Here is a 12658-nt window from a genome sequence, read left to right on the forward strand (position 1 = left end):
GCCAGTAATGTGAAAAAACCTACAGCACCTGGTGTTCCCATGCGGTCTCCCACCCAAGTACTAGACAGGTCCAACACTGCTTAGCTTCCAAGATCGGATGAGATTGGGCCTATCCAATGTGGTATGGCTGTAGGTGAGATACAGGCACTTTTTTGCCCTCTTCTACATCTATCACCAGGTAAGCTAATAAAAAAGTTTCCTAACTGTATTGGCTTACTGAAAAAAATCATGTGTTGGTAATGTAAAAAGACCTACAGGACATGATATTAGCAGGGGGTCTTAAATTAAACTACTAAAGAGGCTCAACACTGTTTAGCTGCCAAAAGCAGTTGGAATTGGGCCTAAACAGTGTGGTAAGTCTTTAGGTGATGGCTATTGTGTCTGTTTGACTTCTTCCAAATGTCTGTACTGGCAATAAAAAGAAAAAGTTTCCAATTTAAATAGCTAGAGAATAAAAACAATTTGCCAGTAATGTGAAAAAACCTACAGCACCTGGTGTTCCCATGTGGTCTCCCACCCAAGTACTAACCAGGCCCAACACTGCTTAGCTTCAAAGATCAGACGAGATTGGGCCTATCCAATGTGGTATGGCTGTAGGTGAGATACAGGCACTTTTTTGCCCTCTTCTACTTCTATCACCAGGTAAGCTAATACAAAAGTTTCCTAACTGTATTGGCTTACTGAAAAAAATCATGTGTTGGTAATGTAAAAAGACCTACAGGACATGATATTAGCAGGGGGTCTTAAATTAAACTACAAAAGAGGCTCAACACTGTTTAGCTGCCAAAAGCAGTTGGAATTGGGCCTAAACAGTGTGGTAAGTCTTTAGGTGATGGCTATTGTGTCTGTTTGACCTCTTACAAATGTCTGTGCTGGCAATAGAAAGAAAAAGTTTCCAATTTAAATAGCTAGAGAATAAAAACAATTTGCCAGTAATGTGAAAGAACCTACAGCACCTGGTGTTCCCATGTGGTCTCCCACCCAAGTACTAACCAGGCCCAACACTGCTTAGCTTCCAAGATCAGACGAGATTGGGCCTATCCAATGTGGTATGGCTGTAGGTGAGATACAGGCACTTTTTTGCCCTCTTCTACATCTATCACCAGGTAAGCTAATACAAAAGTTTCCTAACTGTATTGGCTTACTGAAAAAAATCATGTGTTGGTAATGTAAAAAGACCTACAGGACATGATATTAGCAGGGGGTCTTAAATAAAACTACAAAAGAGGCTCAACACTGTTTAGCTGCCAAAAGCAGTTGGAATTGGGCCTAAACAGTGTGGTAAGTCTTTAGGTGATGGCTATTGTGTCTGTTTGACCTCTTCCAAATGTCTGTGCTGGCAATAAAAAGAAAAAGTTTCCAATTTAAATAGCTAGAGAATAAAAACAATTTGCCAGTAATGTGAAAAAACCTACAGCACCTGGTGTTCCCATGTGGTCTCCCACCCAAGTACTAACCAGGCCAAACACTGCTTAGCTTCCAAGATCAGACGAGATTGGGCCTATCCAATGTGGTATGGCTGTAGGTGAGATACAGGCACTTTTTTGCCCTCTTTTACTTCTATCACCAGGTAAGCTAATACAAAAGTTTCCTAACTGTATTGGCTTACTGAAAAAAATCATGTGTTGGTAATGTAAAAAGACCTACAGGACATGATATTAGCAGGGGGTCTTAAATTAAACTACTAAAGAGGCTCAACACTGTTTAGCTGCCAAAAGCAGTTGGAATTGGGCCTAAACAGTGTGGTAAGTCTTTAGGTGATGGCTATTGTGTCTGTTTGACCTCTTCCAAATGTCTGTGCTGGCAATAAAAAGAAAAAGTTTCCAATTTAAATAGCTAGAGAATAAAAACAATTTGCCAGTAATGTGAAAAAACCTACAGCACCTGGTGTTCCCATGTGGTCTCCCACCCAAGTACTAACCAGGCCCAACACTGCTTAGCTTCCAAGATCAGGACTATCCAATGTGGTATGGCTGTAGGTGAGATACAGGCACTTTTTTGCCCTCTTCTACATCTATCACCAGGTAAGCTAATAAAAAAGTTTCCTAACTGTATTGGCTTACTGAAAAAAATCATGTGTTGGTAATGTAAAAAGACCTACAGGACATGATATTAGCAGGGGGTCTTAAATTAAACTACTAAAAAGGCTCAACACTGTTTAGCTGCCAAAAGCAGTTGGAATTGGGCCTAAACAGTGTGGTAAGTCTTTAGGTGATGGCTATTGTGTCTGTTTGACCTCTTTCAAATGTCTGTGCTGGCAATAAAAAGAAAAAGTTTCCAATTTAAATAGCTAGAGAATAAAAACAATTTGCCAGTAATGTGAAAAAACCTACAGCACCTGGTGTTCCCATGCGGTCTCCCACCCAAGTACTAGACAGGTCCAACACTGCTTAGCTTCCAAGATCGGATGAGATTGGGCCTATCCAATGTGGTATGGCTGTAGGTGAGATACAGGCACTTTTTTGCCCTCTTCTACATCTATCACCAGGTAAGCTAATAAAAAAGTTTCCTAACTGTATTGGCTTACTGAAAAAAATCATGTGTTGGTAATGTAAAAAGACCTACAGGACATGATATTAGCAGGGGGTCTTAAATTAAACTACTAAAGAGGCTCAACACTGTTTAGCTGCCAAAAGCAGTTGGAATTGGGCCTAAACAGTGTGGTAAGTCTTTAGGTGATGGCTAATGTGTCTGTTTGACTTCTTCCAAATGTCTGTACTGGCAATAAAAAGAAAAAGTTTCCAATTTAAATAGCTAGAGAATAAAAACAATTTGCCAGTAATGTGAAAAAACCTACAGCACCTGGTGTTCCCATGTGGTCTCCCACCCAAGTACTAACCAGGCCCAACACTGCTTAGCTTCAAAGATCAGACGAGATTGGGCCTATCCAATGTGGTATGGCTGTAGGTGAGATACAGGCACTTTTTTGCCCTCTTCTACTTCTATCACCAGGTAAGCTAATACAAAAGTTTCCTAACTGTATTGGCTTACTGAAAAAAATCATGTGTTGGTAATGTAAAAAGACCTACAGGACATGATATTAGCAGGGGGTCTTAAATTAAACTACTAAAGAGGCTCAACACTGTTTAGCTGCCAAAAGCAGTTGGAATTGGGCCTAAACAGTGTGGTAAGTCTTTAGGTGATGGCTATTGTGTCTGTTTGACCTCTTCCAAATGTCTGTGCTGGCAATAAAAAGAAAAAGTTTCCAATTTAAATAGCTAGAGAATAAAAACAATTTGCCAGTAATGTGAAAAAACCTACAGCACCTGGTGTTCCCATGTGGTCTCCCACCCAAGTACTAACCAGGCCCAACACTGCTTAGCTTCCAAGATCAGGCCTATCCAATGTGGTATGGCTGTAGGTGAGATACATGCACTTTGTTGCCCTCTTCTACATCTATCACCAGGTAAGCTAATAAAAAAGTTTCCTAACTGTATTGGCTTACTGAAAAAAATCATGTGTTGGTAATGTAAAAAGACCTACAGGACATGATATTAGCAGGGGGTTTTAAATTAAACTACTAAAGAGGCTCAACACTGTTTAGCTGCCAAAAGCAGTTGGAATTGGGCCTAAACAGTGTGGTAAGTCTTTAGGTGATGGCTATTGTGTCTGTTTGACCTCTTCCAAATGTCTGTGCTGGCAATAAAAAGAAAAAGTTTCCAATTTAAATAGCTAGAGAATAAAAACAATTTGCCAGTAATGTGAAAAAACCTATAGCACCTGGTGTTCCCATGTGGTCTCCCACCCAAGTACTAACCAGGCCCAACACTGCTTAGCTTCCAAGATCTGACGAGATTGGGCCTATCCAATGTGGTATGGCTGTAGGTGAGATAAAGGCACTTTTTTGCCCTCTTCTACATCTATCACCATGTAAGCTAATAAAAAAGTTTCCTAACTGTATTGGCTTACTGAAAAAAATCATGTGTTGGTAATGTAAAAAGACCTACAGGACATGATATTAGCAGGGGGTCTTAAATGAAACTACTAAAGAGGCTCAACACTGTTAAGCTGTCAAAAGCAGTTGGAATTGGGCCTAAACAGTGTGGTAAGTCTTTAGGTGATGGCTATTGTGTCTGTTTGACTTCTTCCAAATGTCTGTACTGGCAATAAAAAGAAAAAGTTTCCAATTTAAATAGCTAGAGAATAAAAACAATTTGCCAGTAATGTGAAAAAACCTACAGCACCTGGTGTTCCCATGTGGTCTCCCACCCAAGTACTAACCAGGCCCAACACTGCATAGCTTCAAAGATCAGACGAGATTGGGCCTATCCAATGTGGTATGGCTGTAGGTGAGATACATGCACTTTTTTGCCCTCTTCTACTTCTATCACCAGGTAAGCTAATACAAAAGTTTCCTAACTGTATTGGCTTACTGAAAAAAATCATGTGTTGGTAATGTAAAAAGACCTACAGGACATGATATTAGCAGGGGGTCTTAAATTAAACTACAAAAGAGGCTCAACACTGTTTAGCTGCCAAAAGCAGTTGGAATTGGGCCTAAACAGTGTGGTAAGTCTTTAGGTGATGGCTATTGTGTCTGTTTGACCTCTTCCAAATGTCTGTGCTGGCAATAAAAAGAAAAAGTTTCCAATTTAAATAGCTAGAGAATAAAAACAATTTGCCAGTAATGTGAAAAAACCTACAGCACCTGGTGTTCCCATGTGGTCTCCCACCCAAGTACTAACCAGGCCAAACACTGCTTAGCTTCCAAGATCAGACGAGATTGGGCCTATCCAATGTGGTATGGCTGTAGGTGAGATACAGGCACTTTTTTGCCCTCTTTTACTTCTATCACCAGGTAAGCTAATACAAAAGTTTCCTAACTGTATTGGCTTACTGAAAAAAATCATGTGTTGGTAATGTAAAAAGACCTACAGGACATGATATTAGCAGGGGGTCTTAAATTAAACTACTAAAAAGGCTCAACACTGTTTAGCTGCCAAAAGCAGTTGGAATTGGGCCTAAACAGTGTGGTAAGTCTTTAGGTGATGGCTATTGTGTCTGTTTGACCTCTTCCAAATGTCTGTACTGGCAATAAAAAGAAAAAGTTTCCAATTTAAATAGCTAGAGAATAAAAACAATTTGCCAGTAATTTGAAAAAACCTACAGCACCTCGTGTTCCCATGTGGTCTCCCACCCAAGTACTAACCAGGCCCAACACTGCTTAGCTTCCAAGATCAGACAAGATTGGGCCTATCCAATGTGGTATGGCTGTAGGTGAGATACAGGCACTTTTTTGCCCTCTTCTACATCTATCACCAGGTAAGCTAATACAAAAGTTTCCTAACTGTATTGGCTTACTGAAAAAAATCATGTGTTGGTAATGTAAAAAGACCTACAGGACATGATATTAGCAGGGGGTCTTAAATTAAACTACTAAAGAGGCTCAACACTGTTTAGCTGCCAAAAGCAGTTGGAATTGGGCCTAAACAGTGTGGTAAGTCTTTAGGTGATGGCTATTGTGTCTGTTTGACCTCTTCCAAATGTCTGTACTGGCAATAAAAAGAAAAAGTTTCTAATTTAAATAGCTAGAGAATAAAAACAATTTGCCAGTAATGTGAAAAAACCTACAGCACCTGGTGTTCCCATGTGGTCTCCCACCCAAGTACTAACCAGGCCCAACACTGCTTAGCTTCCAAGATCAGGCCTATCCAATGTGGTATGGCTGTAGGTGAGATACATGCACTTTTTTGCCCTCTTCTACATCTATCACCAGGTAAGCTAATAAAAAAGTTTCCTAACTGTATTGGCTTACTGAAAAAAATCATGTGTTGGTAATGTAAAAAGACCTACAGGACATGATATTAGCAGGGGGTTTTAAATTAAACTACTAAAGAGGCTCAACACTGTTTAGCTGCCAAAAGCAGTTGGAATTGGGCCTAAACAGTGTGGTAAGTCTTTAGGTGATGGCTATTGTGTCTGTTTGACCTCTTCCAAATGTCTGTGCTGGCAATAAAAAGAAAAAGTTTCCAATTTAAATAGCTAGAGAATAAAAACAATTTGCCAGTAATGTGAAAAAACCTATAGCACCTGGTGTTCCCATGTGGTCTCCCACCCAAGTACTAACCAGGCCCAACACTGCTTAGCTTCCAAGATCTGACGAGATTGGGCCTATCCAATGTGGTATGGCTGTAGGTGAGATAAAGGCACTTTTTTGCCCTCTTCTACATCTATCACCATGTAAGCTAATAAAAAAGTTTCCTAACTGTATTGGCTTACTGAAAAAAATCATGTGTTGGTAATGTAAAAAGACCTACAGGACATGATATTAGCAGGGGGTCTTAAATGAAACTACTAAAGAGGCTCAACACTGTTAAGCTGTCAAAAGCAGTTGGAATTGGGCCTAAACAGTGTGGTAAGTCTTTAGGTGATGGCTATTGTGTCTGTTTGACTTCTTCCAAATGTCTGTACTGGCAATAAAAAGAAAAAGTTTCCAATTTAAATAGCTAGAGAATAAAAACAATTTGCCAGTAATGTGAAAAAACCTACAGCACCTGGTGTTCCCATGTGGTCTCCCACCCAAGTACTAACCAGGCCCAACACTGCATAGCTTCAAAGATCAGACGAGATTGGGCCTATCCAATGTGGTATGGCTGTAGGTGAGATACATGCACTTTTTTGCCCTCTTCTACTTCTATCACCAGGTAAGCTAATACAAAAGTTTCCTAACTGTATTGGCTTACTGAAAAAAATCATGTGTTGGTAATGTAAAAAGACCTACAGGACATGATATTAGCAGGGGGTCTTAAATTAAACTACAAAAGAGGCTCAACACTGTTTAGCTGCCAAAAGCAGTTGGAATTGGGCCTAAACAGTGTGGTAAGTCTTTAGGTGATGGCTATTGTGTCTGTTTGACCTCTTCCAAATGTCTGTGCTGGCAATAAAAAGAAAAAGTTTCCAATTTAAATAGCTAGAGAATAAAAACAATTTGCCAGTAATGTGAAAAAACCTACAGCACCTGGTGTTCCCATGTGGTCTCCCACCCAAGTACTAACCAGGCCAAACACTGCTTAGCTTCCAAGATCAGACGAGATTGGGCCTATCCAATGTGGTATGGCTGTAGGTGAGATACAGGCACTTTTTTGCCCTCTTTTACTTCTATCACCAGGTAAGCTAATACAAAAGTTTCCTAACTGTATTGGCTTACTGAAAAAAATCATGTGTTGGTAATGTAAAAAGACCTACAGGACATGATATTAGCAGGGGGTCTTAAATTAAACTACTAAAGAGGCTCAACACTGTTTAGCTGCCAAAAGCAGTTGGAATTGGGCCTAAACAGTGTGGTAAGTCTTTAGGTGATGGCTATTGTGTCTGTTTGACCTCTTCCAAATGTCTGTGCTGGCAATAAAAAGAAAAAGTTTCCAATTTAAATAGCTAGAGAATAAAAACAATTTGCCAGTAATGTGAAAAAACCTACAGCACCTGGTGTTCCCATGTGGTCTCCCACCCAAGTACTAACCAGGCCAAACACTGCTTAGCTTCCAAGATCAGACGAGATTGGGCCTATCCAATGTGGTATGGCTGTAGGTGAGATACAGGCACTTTTTTGCCCTCTTTTACTTCTATCACCAGGTAAGCTAATACAAAAGTTTCCTAACTGTATTGGCTTACTGAAAAAAATCATGTGTTGGTAATGTAAAAAGACCTACAGGACATGATATTAGCAGGGGGTCTTAAATTAAACTACTAAAGAGGCTCAACACTGTTTAGCTGCCAAAAGCAGTTGGAATTGGGCCTAAACAGTGTGGTAAGTCTTTAGGTGATGGCTATTGTGTCTGTTTGACCTCTTCCAAATGTCTGTGCTGGCAATAAAAAGAAAAAGTTTCCAATTTAAATAGCTAGAGAATAAAAACAATTTGCCAGTAATGTGAAAAAACCTACAGCACCTGGTGTTCCCATGTGGTCTCCCACCCAAGTACTAACCAGGCCCAACACTGCTTAGCTTCCAAGATCAGGACTATCCAATGTGGTATGGCTGTAGGTGAGATACAGGCACTTTTTTGCCCTCTTCTACATCTATCACCAGGTAAGCTAATAAAAAAGTTTCCTAACTGTATTGGCTTACTGAAAAAAATCATGTGTTGGTAATGTAAAAAGACCTACAGGACATGATATTAGCAGGGGGTCTTAAATTAAACTACTAAAAAGGCTCAACACTGTTTAGCTGCCAAAAGCAGTTGGAATTGGGCCTAAACAGTGTGGTAAGTCTTTAGGTGATGGCTATTGTGTCTGTTTGACCTCTTTCAAATGTCTGTGCTGGCAATAAAAAGAAAAAGTTTCCAATTTAAATAGCTAGAGAATAAAAACAATTTGCCAGTAATGTGAAAAAACCTACAGCACCTGGTGTTCCCATGCGGTCTCCCACCCAAGTACTAGACAGGTCCAACACTGCTTAGCTTCCAAGATCGGATGAGATTGGGCCTATCCAATGTGGTATGGCTGTAGGTGAGATACAGGCACTTTTTTGCCCTCTTCTACATCTATCACCAGGTAAGCTAATAAAAAAGTTTCCTAACTGTATTGGCTTACTGAAAAAAATCATGTGTTGGTAATGTAAAAAGACCTACAGGACATGATATTAGCAGGGGGTCTTAAATTAAACTACTAAAGAGGCTCAACACTGTTTAGCTGCCAAAAGCAGTTGGAATTGGGCCTAAACAGTGTGGTAAGTCTTTAGGTGATGGCTAATGTGTCTGTTTGACTTCTTCCAAATGTCTGTACTGGCAATAAAAAGAAAAAGTTTCCAATTTAAATAGCTAGAGAATAAAAACAATTTGCCAGTAATGTGAAAAAACCTACAGCACCTGGTGTTCCCATGTGGTCTCCCACCCAAGTACTAACCAGGCCCAACACTGCTTAGCTTCAAAGATCAGACGAGATTGGGCCTATCCAATGTGGTATGGCTGTAGGTGAGATACAGGCACTTTTTTGCCCTCTTCTACTTCTATCACCAGGTAAGCTAATACAAAAGTTTCCTAACTGTATTGGCTTACTGAAAAAAATCATGTGTTGGTAATGTAAAAAGACCTACAGGACATGATATTAGCAGGGGGTCTTAAATTAAACTACTAAAGAGGCTCAACACTGTTTAGCTGCCAAAAGCAGTTGGAATTGGGCCTAAACAGTGTGGTAAGTCTTTAGGTGATGGCTATTGTGTCTGTTTGACCTCTTCCAAATGTCTGTGCTGGCAATAAAAAGAAAAAGTTTCCAATTTAAATAGCTAGAGAATAAAAACAATTTGCCAGTAATGTGAAAAAACCTACAGCACCTGGTGTTCCCATGTGGTCTCCCACCCAAGTACTAACCAGGCCCAACACTGCTTAGCTTCCAAGATCAGGACTATCCAATGTGGTATGGCTGTAGGTGAGATACAGGCACTTTTTTGCCCTCTTCTACATCTATCACCAGGTAAGCTAATAAAAAAGTTTCCTAACTGTATTGGCTTACTGAAAAAAATCATGTGTTGGTAATGTAAAAAGACCTACAGGACATGATATTAGCAGGGGGTCTTAAATTAAACTACTAAAAAGGTTCAACACTGTTTAGCTGCCAAAAGCAGTTGGAATTGGGCCTAAACAGTGTGGTAAGTCTTTAGGTGATGGCTATTGTGTCTGTTTGACCTCTTTCAAATGTCTGTGCTGGCAATAAAAAGAAAAAGTTTCCAATTTAAATAGCTAGAGAATAAAAACAATTTGCCAGTAATGTGAAAAAACCTACAGCACCTGGTGTTCCCATGCGGTCTCCCACCCAAGTACTAGACAGGTCCAACACTGCTTAGCTTCCAAGATCGGATGAGATTGGGCCTATCCAATGTGGTATGGCTGTAGGTGAGATACAGGCACTTTTTTGCCCTCTTCTACATCTATCACCAGGTAAGCTAATAAAAAAGTTTCCTAACTGTATTGGCTTACTGAAAAAAATCATGTGTTGGTAATGTAAAAAGACCTACAGGACATGATATTAGCAGGGGGTCTTAAATTAAACTACTAAAGAGGCTCAACACTGTTTAGCTGCCAAAAGCAGTTGGAATTGGGCCTAAACAGTGTGGTAAGTCTTTAGGTGATGGCTAATGTGTCTGTTTGACTTCTTCCAAATGTCTGTACTGGCAATAAAAAGAAAAAGTTTCCAATTTAAATAGCTAGAGAATAAAAACAATTTGCCAGTAATGTGAAAAAACCTACAGCACCTGGTGTTCCCATGTGGTCTCCCACCCAAGTACTAACCAGGCCCAACACTGCTTAGCTTCAAAGATCAGACGAGATTGGGCCTATCCAATGTGGTATGGCTGTAGGTGAGATACAGGCCCTTTTTTGCCCTCTTCTACTTCTATCACCAGGTAAGCTAATACAAAAGTTTCCTAACTGTATTGGCTTACTGAAAAAAATCATGTGTTGGTAATGTAAAAAGACCTACAGGACATGATATTAGCAGGGGGTCTTAAATTAAACTACAAAAGAGGCTCAACACTGTTTAGCTGCCAAAAGCAGTTGGAATTGGGCATAAACAGTGTGGTAAGTCTTTAGGTGATGGCTATTGTGTCTGTTTGACCTCTTCCAAATGTCTGTGCTGGCAATAAAAAGAAAAAGTTTCCAATTTAAATAGCTAGAGAATAAAAACAATTTGCCAGTAATGTGAAAGAACCTACAGCACCTGGTGTTCCCATGTGGTCTCCCACCCAAGTACTAACTAGGCCCAACACTGCTTAGCTTCCAAGATCAGACGAGATTGGGCCTATCCAATGTGGTATGACTGTAGGTGAGATACAGGCACTTTTTTGCCCTCTTCTACATCTATCACCAGGTAAGCTAATAAAAAAGTTTCCTAACTGTATTGGCTTACTGAAAAAAATCATGTGTTGGTAATGTAAAAAGATCTACAGGACATGATATTAGCAGGGGGTCTTAAATTAAACTACTAAAGAGGCTCAACACTGTTTAGCTGCCAAAAGCAGTTGGAATTGGGCCTAAACAGTGTGGTAAGTCTTTAGGTGATGGCTATTGTGTCTGTTTGACCTCTTCCAAATGTCTGTGCTGGCAATAAAAAGAAAAAGTTTCCAATTTAAATAGCTAGAGAATAAAAACAATTTGCCAGTAATGTGAAAAAATCTACAGCACCTGGTGTTCCCATGTGGTCTCCCACCCAAGTACTAACCAGGCCCAACACTGCTTAGCTTCAAAGAACAGACGAGATTGGGCCTATCCAATGTGGTATGGCTGTAGGTGAAATAAAGGCACTTTTTTGCCCTCTTCTACATCTATCACCAGGTAAGCTAATAAAAAAGTTTCCTAACTGTATTGGCTTACTGAAAAAAATCATGTGTTGGTAATGTAAAAAGACCTACAGGACATGATATTAGCAGGGGGTCTTAAATGAAACTACTAAAGAGGCTCAACACTGTTAAGCTGCCAAAAGCAGTTGGAATTGGGCCTAAACAGTGTGGTAAGTCTTTAGGTGATGGCTATTGTGTCTGTTTGACCTCTTCCAAATGTCTGTGCTGGCAATAAAAAGAAAAAGTTTCCAATTTAAATAGCTAGAGAATAAAAACAATTTGCCAGTAATGTGAAAAAACCTACAGCACCTGGTGTTCCCATGTGGTCTCCCACCCAAGTACTAACCAGGCCCAACACTGCTTAGCTTCCAAGATCAGGACTATCCAATGTGGTATGGCTGTAGGTGAGATACAGGCACTTTTTTGCCCTCTTCTACATCTATCACCAGGTAAGCTAATACAAAAGTTTCCTAACTGTATTGGCTTACTGAAAAAAATCATGTGTTGGTAATGTAAAAAGACCTACAGGACATGATATTAGCAGGGGGTCTTAAATAAAACTACAAAAGAGGCTCAACACTGTTTAGCTGCCAAAAGCAGTTGGAATTGGGCCTAAACAGTGTGGTAAGTCTTTAGGTGATGGCTATTGTGTCTGTTTGACCTCTTCCAAATGTCTGTGCTGGCAATAAAAAGAAAAAGTTTCCAATTTAAATAGCTAGAGAATAAAAACAATTTGCCAGTAATGTGAAAAAACCTACAGCACCTGGTGTTCCCATGTGGTCTCCCACCCAAGTACTAACCAGGCCAAACACTGCTTAGCTTCCAAGATCAGACGAGATTGGGCCTATCCAATGTGGTATGGCTGTAGGTGAGATACAGGCACTTTTTTGCCCTCTTTTACTTCTATCACCAGGTAAGCTAATACAAAAGTTTCCTAACTGTATTGGCTTACTGAAAAAAATCATGTGTTGGTAATGTAAAAAGACCTACAGGACATGATATTAGCAGGGGGTCTTAAATTAAACTACTAAAGAGGCTCAACACTGTTTAGCTGCCAAAAGCAGTTGGAATTGGGCCTAAACAGTGTGGTAAGTCTTTAGGTGATGGCTATTGTGTCTGTTTGACCTCTTCCAAATGTCTGTGCTGGCAATAAAAAGAAAAAGTTTCCAATTTAAATAGCTAGAGAATAAAAACAATTTGCCAGTAATGTGAAAAAACCTACAGCACCTGGTGTTCCCATGTGGTCTCCCACCCAAGTACTAACCAGGCCCAACACTGCTTAGCTTCCAAGATCAGGACTATCCAATGTGGTATGGCTGTAGATGAGATACAGGCACTTTTTTGCCCTCTTCTACATCTATCACCAGGTAAGCTAATAAAAAAGTTTCC

At 40.0% G+C, this 12658-nt stretch overlaps 17 non-coding genes and 11 pseudogenes across 17 annotated transcripts; all 28 read right to left on the minus strand.

Moving 5' to 3' along the window:
• Positions 1 to 16: 16 nt before the first annotated feature.
• LOC146046269 (5S ribosomal RNA) lies at positions 17 to 135 on the minus strand. The gene has a single exon (XR_014465828.1). It is a non-coding gene; the product is annotated as a 5S ribosomal RNA (ribosomal RNA).
• Positions 136 to 480: 345 nt separating this feature from the next.
• LOC146047200 (5S ribosomal RNA) lies at positions 481 to 599 on the minus strand. The gene has a single exon (XR_014466007.1). It is a non-coding gene; the product is annotated as a 5S ribosomal RNA (ribosomal RNA).
• A 345-nt stretch (positions 600 to 944) lies between these two features.
• LOC146037220 (5S ribosomal RNA) lies at positions 945 to 1063 on the minus strand. Its single transcript, XR_014460995.1, has one exon. It is a non-coding gene; the product is annotated as a 5S ribosomal RNA (ribosomal RNA).
• A 345-nt stretch (positions 1064 to 1408) lies between these two features.
• LOC146032987 (5S ribosomal RNA) lies at positions 1409 to 1527 on the minus strand. The gene has a single exon (XR_014458403.1). It is a non-coding gene; the product is annotated as a 5S ribosomal RNA (ribosomal RNA).
• A 345-nt stretch (positions 1528 to 1872) lies between these two features.
• Positions 1873 to 1981, minus strand: LOC146037857 (5S ribosomal RNA; annotated as a pseudogene).
• Positions 1982 to 2326: 345 nt separating this feature from the next.
• Positions 2327 to 2445, minus strand: LOC146046275 (5S ribosomal RNA). The gene has a single exon (XR_014465829.1). It is a non-coding gene; the product is annotated as a 5S ribosomal RNA (ribosomal RNA).
• A 345-nt stretch (positions 2446 to 2790) lies between these two features.
• LOC146047222 (5S ribosomal RNA) lies at positions 2791 to 2909 on the minus strand. The gene has a single exon (XR_014466009.1). It is a non-coding gene; the product is annotated as a 5S ribosomal RNA (ribosomal RNA).
• Positions 2910 to 3254: 345 nt separating this feature from the next.
• On the minus strand, positions 3255 to 3363 carry LOC146037835 (5S ribosomal RNA; annotated as a pseudogene).
• Positions 3364 to 3708: 345 nt separating this feature from the next.
• On the minus strand, positions 3709 to 3827 carry LOC146046004 (5S ribosomal RNA). Its single transcript, XR_014465716.1, has one exon. It is a non-coding gene; the product is annotated as a 5S ribosomal RNA (ribosomal RNA).
• A 345-nt stretch (positions 3828 to 4172) lies between these two features.
• On the minus strand, positions 4173 to 4291 carry LOC146035683 (5S ribosomal RNA; annotated as a pseudogene).
• A 345-nt stretch (positions 4292 to 4636) lies between these two features.
• LOC146033009 (5S ribosomal RNA) lies at positions 4637 to 4755 on the minus strand. The gene has a single exon (XR_014458425.1). It is a non-coding gene; the product is annotated as a 5S ribosomal RNA (ribosomal RNA).
• Positions 4756 to 5100: 345 nt separating this feature from the next.
• LOC146035404 (5S ribosomal RNA) lies at positions 5101 to 5219 on the minus strand (annotated as a pseudogene).
• A 345-nt stretch (positions 5220 to 5564) lies between these two features.
• On the minus strand, positions 5565 to 5673 carry LOC146037846 (5S ribosomal RNA; annotated as a pseudogene).
• A 345-nt stretch (positions 5674 to 6018) lies between these two features.
• LOC146046011 (5S ribosomal RNA) lies at positions 6019 to 6137 on the minus strand. The gene has a single exon (XR_014465719.1). It is a non-coding gene; the product is annotated as a 5S ribosomal RNA (ribosomal RNA).
• A 345-nt stretch (positions 6138 to 6482) lies between these two features.
• Positions 6483 to 6601, minus strand: LOC146035691 (5S ribosomal RNA; annotated as a pseudogene).
• A 345-nt stretch (positions 6602 to 6946) lies between these two features.
• On the minus strand, positions 6947 to 7065 carry LOC146033020 (5S ribosomal RNA). Its single transcript, XR_014458436.1, has one exon. It is a non-coding gene; the product is annotated as a 5S ribosomal RNA (ribosomal RNA).
• Positions 7066 to 7410: 345 nt separating this feature from the next.
• LOC146033031 (5S ribosomal RNA) lies at positions 7411 to 7529 on the minus strand. The gene has a single exon (XR_014458447.1). It is a non-coding gene; the product is annotated as a 5S ribosomal RNA (ribosomal RNA).
• A 345-nt stretch (positions 7530 to 7874) lies between these two features.
• Positions 7875 to 7983, minus strand: LOC146037868 (5S ribosomal RNA; annotated as a pseudogene).
• Positions 7984 to 8328: 345 nt separating this feature from the next.
• Positions 8329 to 8447, minus strand: LOC146046278 (5S ribosomal RNA). Its single transcript, XR_014465830.1, has one exon. It is a non-coding gene; the product is annotated as a 5S ribosomal RNA (ribosomal RNA).
• Positions 8448 to 8792: 345 nt separating this feature from the next.
• On the minus strand, positions 8793 to 8911 carry LOC146047233 (5S ribosomal RNA). Its single transcript, XR_014466010.1, has one exon. It is a non-coding gene; the product is annotated as a 5S ribosomal RNA (ribosomal RNA).
• Positions 8912 to 9256: 345 nt separating this feature from the next.
• On the minus strand, positions 9257 to 9365 carry LOC146037879 (5S ribosomal RNA; annotated as a pseudogene).
• Positions 9366 to 9710: 345 nt separating this feature from the next.
• On the minus strand, positions 9711 to 9829 carry LOC146046292 (5S ribosomal RNA). Its single transcript, XR_014465841.1, has one exon. It is a non-coding gene; the product is annotated as a 5S ribosomal RNA (ribosomal RNA).
• A 345-nt stretch (positions 9830 to 10174) lies between these two features.
• Positions 10175 to 10293, minus strand: LOC146047245 (5S ribosomal RNA). Its single transcript, XR_014466011.1, has one exon. It is a non-coding gene; the product is annotated as a 5S ribosomal RNA (ribosomal RNA).
• A 345-nt stretch (positions 10294 to 10638) lies between these two features.
• LOC146047652 (5S ribosomal RNA) lies at positions 10639 to 10757 on the minus strand. Its single transcript, XR_014466048.1, has one exon. It is a non-coding gene; the product is annotated as a 5S ribosomal RNA (ribosomal RNA).
• A 345-nt stretch (positions 10758 to 11102) lies between these two features.
• LOC146036167 (5S ribosomal RNA) lies at positions 11103 to 11221 on the minus strand (annotated as a pseudogene).
• A 345-nt stretch (positions 11222 to 11566) lies between these two features.
• LOC146037890 (5S ribosomal RNA) lies at positions 11567 to 11675 on the minus strand (annotated as a pseudogene).
• Positions 11676 to 12020: 345 nt separating this feature from the next.
• Positions 12021 to 12139, minus strand: LOC146033042 (5S ribosomal RNA). The gene has a single exon (XR_014458458.1). It is a non-coding gene; the product is annotated as a 5S ribosomal RNA (ribosomal RNA).
• A 345-nt stretch (positions 12140 to 12484) lies between these two features.
• Positions 12485 to 12593, minus strand: LOC146038177 (5S ribosomal RNA; annotated as a pseudogene).
• Positions 12594 to 12658: the final 65 nt, after the last annotated feature.

The sequence above is a fragment of the Crinia signifera genome, chromosome 1, assembly GCF_055691185.1.
Source record: "Crinia signifera chromosome 1, ASM5569118v1, whole genome shotgun sequence".
NCBI lineage: Eukaryota > Metazoa > Chordata > Amphibia > Anura > Myobatrachidae > Crinia > Crinia signifera.